Here is a 12,145-nt window from a genome sequence, read left to right as displayed (position 1 = left end):
ACTTAACACTACTGAACTGTACACTTAAAGATGGTTAAGATGGTAATTTTTATGTTTGTAATTTTTCCACGTTAAAAATATTTTTAAGTCATTGTTACATAGTAGAGAAAATGTTGTTTTTTCATTCACTAAATTATATGTACACTATTTAAATTAATGTAAAAGTGTGTGTGTATGTATACGTGTGTGTACAAAGACAGTGGTTAAGAGCCCAGACTCTAGAGCCAGATGGCAAGATCTGAATCTGGCTCTGGCACTTTGTCACCTCTGACAAATTATTTCACCTTTCTGTGGCTGAGTTTCCTCATCTATAAAATAGGGCAAATTGTGCCTATCTCATAGGGTCATTGTAAGGATTAAATGAGTAAATACATGTGAAAGCACTTTTAGAGAATATGGCACTGACTAGGTGTCAGCTGATATTATTGGTATTATTTCATATATATGTTAAAATATTTTTTAAAAAATAAGTGAAAAAAAGTCAAGCCTACTTAGTGGTTAGTTTATGAAATAAAATTATTATCTTTTAATGGTTGATATTTCCCTTTGTCAATGAGTGAATTGATTTAATAGGCTGATAGCAACTGATGATGTCCCGAAGGATACTTTCTAGCTAGGGGAAGGGACAGGAGGGATATAATGCAATACATTTTTTTCTTTGAAGCTTTTACATTTTTTTTTTTTTTTTGGCCGCACCATGCGGCACGTGGAATCTTAGTTCCCCAATGAGGGATCGAACCCGTGCCCACTGCAGTGGAAGCGTGAAGTCTTAACCACTGGACCTCCAGGGAAGTCCCTGAAGCTTTTACAGCTCTTGTGATCAAACTTCCCACGGCATTTTCTTTGAGAATCCTTGTATCTGTAATAGTAAGAAGTTTTCGAATGTATAATATGCATTTGTTAGCTTATACTTCTGAACCTTCTTGCTCATGCTGTTCGTTCCCTGACTGAGAATTTACTTTTCTACCCATTCAAGGCCCAGCTTAAATGTTATCTGTCAATCCCTTCTCCAATCTTCTTAATCATAATTAGCCCTTCTACTTTGTCGTTTCCAGAGCACTTCTCATTTCTATCATTGTTCTTATTGAACAGTATGTTAAAACAATTATAAAGTTGTCTGTACTCCGCCGTAGTGTGATCACCAGTGAAGTGGGGCCCCTGATTTTTTGACCTCCACATTACCCACCACAGTGTTTTGTACATTGCATTTAGTTGTCAAATGGAGAGCTTCAAAAAATAGCTCCTACTCTGCCTGTCTGAAAACTAGAGCCTGTACGTTAAAGTAGAATAATACATGTCAGTGGTCTCCGGAAAGATTTTTAAATGTTTATAATTTGTTGGTTTATATTAACTAGGTAATTTATTAAGTAATGAACTCCAACTGTGTTGTGCTAGATTCTGCATTAGGGGCTGGGAAATATGTAGATGAAAACGCATGGTTTCTGTCCTTGAACATCTATCAATCTTGAGGGAAAGTAGATGTGTAAACAGATAATTGCAGTCTGCTTTAGCAGCACCTGTACTTAAAGGGGAACAGTGGCAGTGCAGAAGAAGGAGCACTTACATCTGCCTCTGCCTGGGGGATTCACAGGAGAATATACTTGCAGGGATTTGAAGGAAGAATGTGAGTTTGCCAGCTAGACAAGCTGGGGAAAGCATTCTGGACAGAAGGAACAGTGTATGCAAAGGAGTGAAAGAAAAAGAGATCTTGCCATGTCAGAGAACATGATTGGTCAATCTTTCTAGAGCAAGCTAACATGGCTTTAAATGAATATACGAATTGTTTTATAAAAAGTGCTGTTCAGCTACATTATATTTGAAGAATAACTGTTTGACAACTAATGGAACAATTAGGAGTTTTTTTATATGATTTGCTTTAAATAAAATTCTAGATTAGTTGAGGCTAAGAATTGTCTTCTCTAAAATGTTAATTTGATTATTATAAATAATGTTACTTGAAGAAAAACATTTTGGTGTGTGAGTTTATATGTGCGTATGTTTGTATTTGTGTATGAACAAAAATATAGTCTGTTGATAGAGGTGTCAGATAATTTGTTGCTCAGATAGATTGTTTCTAGTGAGTTTTATGTCAGTGATTGAGCACATGGGCTTTGTAGTCAGGCGTACTTGAGATTCCTGGTCCATTAATTGCTAACCTCTCTTAAGTGCGTTTTCTCATAAAAATTGTCGTGAGAATTGAATGGGAAAGTGCTTATAAGGCACTTAGTATGGTGCTTGATATGTGTAGGCCTTCAGTAAATAATAGCTCTAAAGTACTTCTTTAGCACTTAAAGCTCTACCACAGTGCTGGTTCAAGTTAATTGAATTATCTGGCTAACAAGAACATCGTTTTAGTTCTCTAAAGTGTATCAGGGCATTTTCCCTGCATTATGACCTAGAGCATAGAGAAAATGGTTAGGTTTTCATCAGTGATTTAAGATCCATAGTCCCTTATGGCAGTAATTTTAAAAGTTCTCATAGAGAACTGTTATCTGGAAAATTGGGCTGGAATCTGACTCCAGAGCTTGCACTGGCAGTCTCTTAGGGGAGTTTTGGGTATGCATGTCTTTTGGCACTTTGTGCATGTGTATTTTGCTTCTCTTTTTAAAAAAAAAAATCATGACAGATTCCTAATGTCAGCTTATTTCTTGTAGTTTACCTCCTTTTTCCTAAAAGGAGAACATTGGGAGAAAATGGTTGCATTTTTTCCCCTGTAATTCAAACATCTATAAGGGGGTCTTACAAAATATAATTGAACATTCTTTTTATTTGTTTGTTTTTAATTTTGTATTTTAAAAAGTAACAATTTTATAAAAAATGGTTTTCTTACGCTCACCTGGGTAAAATTCTTATTACATTTGAAGAAACTGAGACTCTGAGAAAATTTGACTTGCTCTCTTTTCAAATAGTTGGTTAATGAAAGGGAGGGTGAAGACTTAAACCATCTTCCTAAGCAGAAGTTCTCCACAAATACAGCCCAGCACTGGGAAAAGAATTTCCACATCACCCATAAAGATGATTAAGTTGAAAAATAAAATCTGCCAGAACCAGAAGAAGTTAGAAACCATTTTGCCTGGAAAAGAAAAAACTGAGGAAGAAAAGAATAATAATGGTTCTAGTGGGTGGTCCTGATGACTGACTAAAGACAAGGGCCAAGGAGCAGTGGTAACTCTTGGGTGGCAGTAACCCAGTAAATGGTCCTTGGAGGCTTAAGATCCTGGCAGCACAGAGGCTTACGGATGTCCTACCCCTGTTTGGATAACCTCTGAGGCCTCTAGCCCTGACATGCTAAACATGTAACAGTGGTGCTCATGAACATTTAATATGTGTATCTGATTAAGGTTACTCACAGTGGGAAGCAGAACTCCAAGTGGTTTTGGTTTTCCCCAGTGTCTTTTAACCTGAAATCAGTTCTAAAACTCCTTGAGTGATTACTTTTCATTGTTTATCTTTTATACCTTTTGAATTTTGTATCATGTGCATCTGTTACCTATTAAGAAGAGAAAATTTGTTGCTAGTGTTAACACAGAATGATGAAAACAGAAGATTCTAGAACTTGCTATCTGTTTTCTCTGACGTATAGGCAGTTTTTAAAAATGTGAAATCCTGTCTTTGTTTGAAATTTATACAGAACCTTAATGTATAAAATAGCTTAAAGGGGCACTGCTCTGGATGAAACAGGGGTAGGGATTATTCTGGTCCCCCTCTAGAGTCCCTGGAGTGTGTTCAGGGAACCCAGTAACTGGCAGAATGTAACTTGAGAACCTTTGAGGTAGTAGATGAGGATGAGGCTTCTAAAAGATTGCCCTGGTTTTGAGTCCTAGCTCTACTTGTTGCCATGTGACATTGGGAAAGTTGCTTATCCTCTTGACCCTCATCTGTAAAATGGAGCTAACACCCTACCTCCCAGGGTGCTGCCTAACTCAGTATCTGACATTTAAAATGGAACTCATTGGAAGCTAGTTCCTTCATCCTCTCTTTCTATACACCTTGGCTCACAACGTATCTGGAGTGGCAATAAAGGCAGGCATATCCTAACTGTAGACTCTGAAAGTCAAAGATATGTTGCCAAGCTATTTTATATCCTGGTGTTTGTTTGTTTCTTTCTTTGTTTTTTAACAATAGTAAAGGATCTTGAACTTTTCTGGCTTCTCTTGGGATTGGGTAGTGACAAGGAGCGGGTACAAAGAGGGAACTTCCCACGTTTGGTGATATTATATTTCTTGATCTGGAGGCTAGTTACATGGGTGTGTTCACTTCATGAAAATTCATCACTCATATGTATGATTTGTACACTCTTCTGTACTTTAATAAAAAGTAGACTTTAAAAAAAATAATAATCACAGACATTTCTTCTGTAAAGTGCCTGCCTGCCTGCCCATTGATATCTGTTGCCACATAGAAGTGGCCCAGTGCCTTTTTACCTGAGAATCTTACCATTATTTAAAACTGTTGACCTGTTATCCATGGCAGTCCTTCAGGTTACACATCTCTATAACTGTAATTCCAGTACCTTACTTTGGGATTTTGTGAAGGAAGATTGAGACTAATAAGGTACAGACTGAGTGCTTTGGTCATAAATAAGTTGGAAAGATACCTCTGTCATCTGTTTTATAGCAGCTTATACACACTCTTGGTGTGTCTAGGGACTGCCTTCAGCTTCATTGGCCTCTTAACCTAAAACTGTGATATAGTACTGTTGGCTCTTAATTCAGCTGCAAGGTGACAGGGTGCTGAAAGAGATTTTCTCTCTGTCATTACCTAGAAAATGCTTTCATTTGGTTAGGTTATAAAAGCGTTAGCAAATAAATTGTTATCTTTAATGTCAGAGAATGGGTAAATAATTATTGCTTATTCTGCTATAGGCAGTTTTAAAAGTAAAGTTCAGCAAATCACAGAATTTTATGTGGAGACTATTTGGAAATAAAAACAAGCGAAAGACTGTGGTTTTCATATTTGTGTTTTGTATGTTTTTTGAGCCTTCGATTCTGTGTGGTCCAAGAAAAAAAATCACAGCCTCTATTTATTTTAAATTCCCACAGACTTCAGTTTTCATATCACTTAACTCTACCAACACTTATTTTTATGTAAGGACAAATGAACGTAAATGTCTGTCTCTTCTGGACCTTCCTGAAGTGTGTTTTAGGTATAGGCAGTAGACGAAAGTGAACCGAGAATATGAACTCAGACTAAGAATGAGAATCGAAAAAAAAAAAAGAATGAGAGGGCTTCCCTGGTGGCACAGTGGTTAAGAATCTGCCTGCCAATGCAGGGGACACGGGTTCGAGCCCTGGTCCGAGAAGATCCCACATGCCGCGGAGCACCTAAGCCCGTGCGCTACAACTCCTGAGCCCGCATACTGAAGCCTGTGCACCTAGAGCCCTTGCTCTGCAACAAGAGAAGCCACCACAATGAGAAGCCCGCGCACCGCAACAAAGAGTAGCCCCTGCTCGCCACAACTAGAGAAAGACCGTGTGGAGCGATGAAGACCCAACTCAGCCATAAATAAATAAATAAATAAATTTATAAAAAAGAAAATCCTATTAAAATATAAAATTTTAAAACAAAACAAAAAAGAATGAGAATCAGAAGAGGATTAACAAGGGAGGACAAGGATTCTAGGTCTGCTGCTCCCATACTAAGAGAAAAACAGGGTCTTGGTTTGGTCTCTATCATAAGAGATGTAGGTTTTATTAAAATTTATTTTGTTTTAACTTTAGTTTAGCCTGTAAAAGTTACTCTTATCTGCAGGATGCAGATTTTTTTAACATTTGAAAAGTTCATACAGATAAATTGGGAAGTTATGAGCAGCTTTGTTGTGATAGCAACAGCATGAATGCTTACTATGTGCCAGGCAGTATATGCTGCAATATTTGTTTTACACTTGATTCTTAAATGCTCTTATAAGATGTACCTCAATTTTGAGGAACTGAGGCTGAAAGAGGATAAGAAGCTTGTATAAGCTCACATTGCTAACTTGGTAGAGCCACCCTAGTCCAAGCCTGGAAATGTCAGTTATTTCCACTATCTCTTTTATTTTAAAATGCCACCTTATATTTAAAGTTTTCCTGAAGTTGTATACTTTGTAAGAACTGTATTTTTTGATGTGCCTGTTAGACCAGCTCTTGCAGTCTACTTATCTGACAGGTGTTTATGATTGTCTGCTGACCTTGTTTTTACGTTTTTAATGAGTTTGGAAAAATTGCATTCCTTTCTCTCATATTAGGACTTAAAATTTCTGCTTTGTGTCTCTTCCAGCCTTAGCAGTCAGGCGAAATAGCAGTGACTTAGGAGGCTGACATTAATGCTAATTGGAAGTTAAAGGTTCATCTTTTTAGAGTTGTGAGTTTGTGTTCTCACTGCCACCACCTAACTCTGAAACCTTGGAGGAATCATTTAACATTCTTGGTCTCAGGCCTATCATCTGTAACGTGAGAGTTGAACTAGATCTCTATAAAGTACTGTGCTGCTCTAAAATTCTGTCATGCCATGTTCTGACTTTTAGCCAAGTGTCAAACATAAAGTGATTTGCACATTATCTGGATATAGTGTACACTCAATAAATTGGATCTATTTTTAGTTATTAGGGCATTTTCTCATGAAGAGTTTTCTTCAGTTTGATGATCTTGATAATAAAAGAATGGAAATCAACCAGGTTTTATTCATTTTCATTTGGGTATCCCTGCTCTTGGCTACTTCTGCACAGCCCAGACCAGTAGGGAAAGCTCCAGTATCTGGTGAATATTCTTTGTCTCTTCATTTTGAACACGTCCTATGACTGCCATCTAGAAACTGGATTTGCCATGTTTCTGGGTGATGGTATACTGAAGAAAGAAAATAGGAGCGACTGGTAGTGAGGGGTCGGTAGTAAAATTTCTAGATTTTAATACTTATAAATATTAAAAACAGATTTGTATTCTGAACAGGCTCATGGGTGTCTGCTTTATATTAAAACCCTATTCTGAAATAACTGTTAATAGAAAGTTAAAATCAAGGGCCTATGTGGATTGACTGGGGAGAAAGAAACTAGAAATTATGGACTTTGTGTTTTTAGAATAATCGAGTTCAGAGAGTTTCTTTGCCATCATCTAGTCTAGTTTGTTACTCATAGAATTCATTCTAAAACATCCAACCTCCATTAGAAAACTGCTACAGTAGAAAGCACTGCTTCCCAAAGCAGCGCATCCAGTTGTTGAATTCCAGTCCTGTGGAAGCTATTTCATTAACCTAAATGTTTCTGTATTTGTCTCCTTCATAAGACAGCCCATACGTCTTCCTCTCTAGCATTAAATTTCCTCCCAGTCTCCCAGCTCTCTCATTCTTCCCTCTTCTGCTCTCATTCATACTCTTTCAGACTTCCCCTTATTTTTTTTATCTTTGATTCTCCTTCATAGTGTCTTCGTTTACATCTTCCTCATTCCTTCTTTACAATGTAAATAGAAACGAAAAACACAAGTAAATAGCAAAACAACTTTTCTTTGCATGCTTTTACCAAAAATATATTTTAAACAAATAAACCCATGGCAACCTCTGCACAGCCCTGACCAGTAGGGAGAACTCCAGCTGCTGATGACTGTTTTTTTGTCACTCATTTGGAGTCATCCCATTATTAAAATAATTTGAAAATTACTCTTATCCCAAGACAAAAGCTGAAATATTCTTTTCACAAAGTATTACTGGTAGGTTAGTAGTAATTTATAAATGTATAATTAGGACTGATTTTTCTCAGTGTTTCTTCATTGCTCAGCCCCTTTCTAACCTTCATTGACTGAAACCAGATGCTTATATCACCATCTCTAATTTTGCAGAATTGATCAGTCCTTCCATTACATTTAACATTGATTCTGTATGGAACATAAATTGTTTTCCTAATGCATATGCATTCCATAGCTCTTTCAATCTGTACCCATGCAGCATAACATTAACCTGACTAGTTAAATGAAAGGAATGTGCTAAAATTTAGTCAGCATGCAGTCTGCTAATAAATAGTTAAGATTTGCTAGAGAAATGTATCACAGTTTATAAGAAAGACACGGAAGTTAGTGTTGGGTTTTATATGATTTGTTTGAAAGTGAATAGAGCTGTGTCATTTCTGTCTAAACAACATTAACCCTCTTGAGAAATGATGATATAACTGGAGCTTCTGACTAAACATGATTTTACAGTACAGGTGTGACTTGTTAAGCTGTTTCTTTGAAGGTCAAGGATGCTCTTTCTCTAATTGTTTTAGATCTTAACCATTGAAATCAGAACATTTCTATTTTTGGTTAAATTTGTTTCCAAAAACTGACAGATAATGGACAATCAGTTGGTGATAATAATACATAATTCCATTTAGCTAAAGATTGCACAGGTAATTGCAGTTAGTCCCAGTTGCTGGCATATAACAGAGGTGGCTAAAACAAGGTCCACATGAAAGATGATGGTGGCTTGGACTAGGGTAAGAGTGGTAGAGTTAGTCAGAAGTGGTCAGATTCAGGACATATTTAAATGTAGAGATGTCAGAATTTGCTGTTGGGTGTGAGAGATGTTAAGGGGTTTTTGCCCTTAACAATAACTGGTGAAACGGAGTAGCCTTTGTCTAACATAGGAAAACTGTTGCTGAGGGAACTAGGTTCTGTATACAAACAGATGTTTGTACTTGACTGACATTTGTAGTCACTAGAGAACACTTATAGAAGAAAGATGCATTGGAATTTGTGAAAGAGACTGAAAGTAAATATTATGTGTGGATCAAAGGGGGACACTATGTCATTTTAAAACTTTATATTAGCAGAGAGTGTCACGCACAGTATGTTAGTTCTTAGATGTACTCTATTAAGTAATTTGCCAGAGTTTAAACAAATGTTTATTCTACAGTGAAACTTGAAATCCTCAATGTTTATGATTGTCAAGCCTCTTAGTTGTTAAGTATTGTTGTGAAGATACTTCTGAATATATAAGTGCACCAAGGATTCTAATATATTTCCGTTTTTGCTTTTGAGACAATACTTTATCCATAGTAATTCTGAATTTTATTTCTTGAGATAGAGATTCCTAGTTAAAACCCAGTTGGCAGAGATGGAATTCAGTGAGAGATGAAATTCAGTATTACATTTTTCAGTCATATAATTTGTAGGCCATATACTTCTGTGTGACTCAGTTTCTTTATCTGTAAAATGGATAAACAATAGCACCTATGTTATAGGTAGTTGGCAGGGATTAAATTGGTTCGTCCATGGAAATTGCTTAGAACAGTGCCCAGCATGTAGTTGGTGCTCAATAAATGTCAGCTATTTTTTTAAATTTTTATTTATCCATTTATATATATTTTATTGAAGTATAGTTGATTTTTTTTTTTGCTATTATTGGTGTTAAATTTATTTTTTAAATGTCTTAATATAAAATACAACTTGTTTATTGGAAAAAATAACATTTGGTAACTATCAGTTTCCTAATCTGGTATTGGAATTTCTTTGTTAACTTTTTTTTTTTTCTGGTTGTCTCACAATAATTTTTTTTTTTATTGGAGTATAATTGCTTTACAATGTTGTGTTAGTTTCTGCTGCACAGCAAAGTGAATCAGCCATATGCATACACACATCCCCTCCCTCCTGTACCTCCTTTCCCCCCACCATGCCACCCAACTAGGCCATCACAGAGCACCAAGCTGAGCTCCCTGTGCTATACAACAGGCTCCTGCCAGCTATCTGTTTTACACCTGGTAGTGTATTTATGTCAAACCTAATCTCCTAATTCATCCCACCCTCCCCTTCCCACCCTGTGTCCACATGTCCGTTCTCTACATCTGCCTCTCTATTCCTGCCCTGCAAATAGGTTCATCTGTACCATTTTTCTAGATTCCACATATATGCATTAATATATGATATTTGTCTTTCTCTTCCTGTCTTGCTTCACTCTGTATGACAGACCCTAGGTCCATCCACATCTGTACAAATGATCCAATTTCATTTCTTTTTATGGCTGAGTAATATTCCATTGTATATATGTACCACATCTTCTTTATCCATTCGTCTGTTGGTGGACATTTAGGTTGTTTCCATGTCCTGGCTATTATAAATAGTGCTGCAATGAACATTGGGGTATATGTGTCTTTTTTTTTTTTTTTTTTTTTGGGCTGTGTTGGGTCTTCGTTGCTGCACGCGGGCTTTCTCTAGTTGTGGCGAGCGGGGGCTACTCTTTGTTGCGGTGCGCGGGCTTCTCATTGCGGTGGCTTCTCTTGTTGCAGAGCACAGGCTCTAGGCGCGTGGGCTTCAGTGGTTGTGGCACGCGAGCTCAGTAGTTGTGACCTGCGGGCTCTAGAGCACAGGCTCAGTAGTTGTGGCGCACAGGCTTAGTTGCTACACGGCATGTGGGATCTTCCCAAACCAGGGCTCGAACCCGTGTCCCCTGCATTGGCAGGCGGATTCTTAACCACTGCGCCACCAGGGAAGCCCTATATGTGTCTTTTTGAATTATGGTTTTCTCTGGGTATATGCCCAGTATTGGGATTGCTGGATCATATGGTAATTCTATTTTTAGTTTTTTAAGGAACCGACATACTGTTCTCCACAGTGGCTGTATCAATTTACATTCCCACCAACAGTGCAAGAGGGTTCCCTTTTCTCCGCACCCTCTCTAGCATTTATTGTTTGTAGATTTTCTGATGATGCCCATTCTGACTGGTGTGAGGTGATACCTCACTGTAGTTTTGATTTGCATTTCTCTAATAATTAGTGCTGGTGAGCATCTTTTCATGTGCCTCTTGGCCATCTGTATGTCTTCTTTGCTGAAATGTCTGTTTAGGTCTTCTGCCCATTTTTTTTTTGGATTGTTTGTTTTTTTGATATTGAGATACATGAGCTGTTTATATATTTTGGAGATTAATCCTTTGTCTGTTGCTTCGTTTGCAAATATTTTCTCCCATTCTGTGGATTGTCTTTTTGTCTTGTTTATGGTTTCCTTTGCTGTGCAAAAGCTTTTAAGTTTAATTAGGTCCCATTCACTTATTTTTGTTTTTATTTTCATTACACTAGGCAGTGGGTCGTAAAAGATCTTGCTGTGATTTATGTCAAAGGGTGTTTTTTCCTATGTTTTCCTCTAAGAGTTTTAGTGTCTGGTCTTACATTTAGGACTGTAATCCATTTTGAGTTTATTTTTGTGTATGGTGTTAGGGAGTGTTCTAATTTCCTCAAAATACTAGCAAACAGAATCCAGCAACACATTAAAAAGATCATACAACATGATCAAGTGGGATTTATCCCAGGGATGCAAGGATTCTTCAGTATACGCAAAACAATCAATGTGATACACCATATTAACAAATTGAAGAGTAAAAACCATATGATCATCTTAATAGATGCAGAAAAAGCTTTTGACAAAATTCAACACCGATTTATGATAAAAACTCTCCAGAAAGTGGGCATAGAGGGAACCTACCTCAACATAATAAAGGCCATATATGACAAACCCACAGCAAACATCATTCTCAATGGTGAAAAACTGAAAGCTTTTCCTCTAAAATCAGGAACAAGACAAGGATATCCACTCTTGCCACTATTATTCAACGTAGTATTGGAAGTCCTAGCCACAGCAATCAGAGAAGAAAAAGAAATAAAAGGAATACAAATTGGAAAAGAGGAAATAAAACTGTCACTGTTTGCTGATGACATAATACTATACATAGAAAATCCTAAAGATGCCACCAGAAAACTACTAGAACTAATCAATGAATTTGGTAAGGTTGCAGGATACAAAATTAATGCACAGAAATCTCTGGCATTCCTATACACTAACAACAAAAGATCAGAAAGAGAAATTAAGGAAACAGTCCCATTTACCATCACAACAAAAAGAATAAAATACCTAGGAATAAACCTACCTGAGGAGGCAAAAGACCTATACTCAGAAAACTATAAAACACTGATGAAAGAAATCAAAGATGACATAGATGGAGAAATATACCATGCTCCTGGATTGGAAGAATCAATATTGTGAAAATGACTATACTACCCAAAGCAATCTACAGATTCAGTGCAATCCCTATCAAATTACCAATGGCATTTTTCACAGAATTAGAACAAAAAATTATACAATTTATATGGAAACACAAAAGACCCCAAATAGCCAAAGCAATCTTGAGAAAGAAAAATGGAGCTGGAGGAAT

The 12,145-nt window shown here is 36.9% G+C and overlaps 1 protein-coding gene across 2 annotated transcripts in view; it reads left to right on the top strand.

The window, feature by feature from the left end:
• CBFB (core-binding factor subunit beta) overlaps nt 1–12,145 on the top strand; it is a 59,220-nt gene that overhangs the window by 45,865 nt on the left and 1,210 nt on the right. The window lies entirely within an intron of this gene.

The sequence above is a fragment of the Eubalaena glacialis genome, chromosome 18 (genome assembly GCF_028564815.1).
Source record: "Eubalaena glacialis isolate mEubGla1 chromosome 18, mEubGla1.1.hap2.+ XY, whole genome shotgun sequence".
Classification (NCBI taxonomy): domain Eukaryota; kingdom Metazoa; phylum Chordata; class Mammalia; order Artiodactyla; family Balaenidae; genus Eubalaena; species Eubalaena glacialis.
Note: the sequence above shows the minus strand (reverse complement) of the source record. Positions and strands in the feature narration are given on the sequence as shown.